The sequence below is a fragment of the Nicotiana attenuata genome, unplaced genomic scaffold (genome assembly GCF_001879085.1).
Source record: "Nicotiana attenuata strain UT unplaced genomic scaffold, NIATTr2, whole genome shotgun sequence".
Classification (NCBI taxonomy): Eukaryota; Viridiplantae; Streptophyta; class Magnoliopsida; order Solanales; family Solanaceae; genus Nicotiana; species Nicotiana attenuata.
Window position 1 is genome coordinate 216,475 of NW_017670783.1, and position 3,037 is coordinate 219,511.

Genomic DNA, 3,037 nt, shown 5'->3' on the forward strand with positions numbered 1-3,037 from the left:
CCCGTATACAAGCCATATACTGAGAAACTTTCAGTATTAAGCTTCTCAAGGATGATAACCTCGGAACTCCTATAACCTCTAAATCTGATCCACAATATACTACATTTCAAAATCTGACTACCCTAAATGCAGAATCACAACTAAATTAACTCCTTGATTGGTGAAGGCATCCTGCCTGATCTACAACCGCTACAGCACCAAGTGAGAACCAGCACACCAATGGAGGGAACTTAGTGATCTTTTCAATCCCAAAATAGAACTAGCCGATAGTCATAAAATAGTCTTCTCTTCCCAGGTTAGCACTCATCACTAGTGAGGATTACTCCAATGGGCCACACACTTACAATGATGCTGCTAAGAATCAAAGTAGTCATTATTGACAACTATCAAACTTCATAAAAGAATTTCAGTTTGAAATCCATAAAACTGCATTAACTAGCACCATTCAGCATCAAAATTTCATGCAACACCTGTGATCCAGCTATAATGTGATCAAAAGCTTAGCAAGCAAAGCTCCAGCCTTTTGCTAAAATACAAGCTATATACCATGATATTTAACTAATTCAAAGTAATTTTGGAAAGGGATACAACAATAACTAGGGAGAAATTCAAAAATAGCCAGATTTACCACTGGTCGTTGAAAAGTAGCCAAGTTTCAAAAGTCATCGAAATTTAGCCACTTTACATCTGAGCGAAAACACTGTTCAAAATCCGGAAAAATACGCCCGCAAATTTTACGGGAGTTCCAGCATAAGTATGCTTGAACTCCCGTAAATTTTACGGGAGTTCCAGGATACCTATGCTGGAACTCCGCAACTTTACGGAGTTCAAGCATATATGCTGGAACTCCGCAATTTACAGGAGTTCCAGTCAAGTATAATTGTCCAGTATAATATACTGGAGTTTGAGTCACTGGTGCTCCAGTCTCCCGCAAATNGTTACGAGTTCAAGCATAGATTAGCTCGTAACTCCGTAATTTACGGAGTCCAACGGATACCTATAGCTAGGAACTCCCGCAAATTTTACGGGAGTTCAAGCATAATTATGCTGGAACTCCCGCAAATTTTACAGGAGTTCCAGCAAGTATAATTGTCCAGTATAATATACTGGAGTTTGGAGCACTGGTGCTCCAGTCTCCCGCAAATTTTACAGGAGTTAGCAAAGTATACCGGTCCAGCATAATATGATGGAGTTCGTACACAAATGCACCAGAACTCCCGTATATTATACTGGACCGGTCCCTGTTGCAGCAAAATAGTGGCTATTTTTCATTGACTTGATAAACGCTGGCTATTTTTCATTGACCAGTGTGAAAACTGACTATACCATGATATTTTAACCAATAACTACTACACCTCAATCCCAAACAAGTTGGGGTCGGCCATATGAATCCTCACTGATCATGTTTCCCATTTAAGTTAATCTCAGGCCAACATTATACAAAATAAAAATGAAAAGCACATAAAAATAAAAATGAAAAGTACGAGGGGGCGGGGTATGAATTTAAATTATTTTTCAAAAAAAAAATGCACCTGATCATGGGTAGAGTCAGTGTCCCTGTCCACAATAGCAGAAGCAGCTGACCTAACTGTGGAAGCAACCGTTGAAGCACCAGCGGATACAATCCTCGAAAGTGCTCTAAACGACGTCGGAATCGTTACTATTCTTCCCTGACTTTGCTCCTTCTATTTGACCATCGCTCTTCTTCAGCCCCATGCCCCCCAAAACACAAAAGAGAATAAATACAGTAATAAAAAAATACCCCTTTGCTTCTTCAATCCTCTCTTTTCTACTATAGCCAAAACATGTTTACTATAAAACCACAAATAAAACTTTTAACTTCTAAAATACAACAACTTCATCAAAAATTTCTTTGTTGTACGTATCTGATAAAATTATACTAAGAATTTATCCAAATTTGAATTAAAATTTATATGATTATGAGTTCAATTGAATCGTCAGGGCTTCAAGTCTTGGACACAAAGAAAGAGAGATGTTTTAATTACGAAATTGAAGGGATCGGATAACGAAGAGATGTGAATAATAATAAATACTACTATTTGAGGCTTTTTTTTCTTCTTGTTTTCATTGTCTATTTGTCTCTCTCGGAATCGTCTTCTATTCTTGTCTTTTTTTCAAAGCAGAAACGTGAAAGTTGAAAGCGTGACAAAGCGGAAATTCTACAGAAGAAAGCTCTCTTCCCACGTCTCTGTCCCTCTCCAATTCTCACGTGCAGTCAAGCTGCTTTCACCAAAAAATACGTAATACGTACTTATAATTTTGAAACCAACTTACACTCTGTTTGTATTATTGGTCCCCGTCGTTTTATAATATATTATATTATATTGTATTGTATTATATTATATTATATTGTATTTTTTATGAATAATACAATATTTGGATATATTGTATTATTTGTTATTGTTAAATAATATTTTGCTGTTTGGTTTGACTGTATCATATTGTACTGTAACTGATAAGTTTACTAAAATACCCTGAATTGTTTAAATAATAAATTTATCAAAAATTATGCATACAAATAATTTTAAAAAAATAAAACAGAAGAAGGCAAAATTTCAAACCTAAAAGTCCCTAAACCCCAGTTTTTAGGAAAATTTTTACAGCGCCTTACATCCTCCCCATTTAAGATCATTCGTCCTCGAATGAGGGTCAAGGTTCACTATTAGCCTCTGATGCGACTTAATTTTCATACCACACACCAGCAGCCCAAAATTTGACTAACTCCCTAAATTGCCAAGAAAAATTTCGCTAGAGACTTAAGAAAGCAGAACAGAGGAGCGAGACAGAAGAAGGCAAAACAAAGGAGCATAGCTAATTAGAATCGAGTTAAAGCAAATTAAGAGAAAATATAAAACAGAAGGTGTTAAAACACCTTTAACGTTGGGGACAGAAGTTCTAGAAAAAAAAGTAGGTTATAGGTTGGAGATTTGGAGTTAAAAAAGGAAAAAAAAGAAGTAAAGGGTAAAATAGAATTGTGGAGTAATAAGTTAGGGCATAATTGGAAAGAAAAATAAGA

At 35.9% G+C, this 3,037-nt stretch overlaps 1 pseudogene; it reads right to left on the reverse strand.

Moving 5' to 3' along the window:
• Nucleotides 1–2,209, reverse strand: part of LOC109243290 — a 6,702-nt pseudogene extending 4,493 nt beyond the window's left edge.
• Nucleotides 2,210–3,037: the final 828 nt, after the last annotated feature.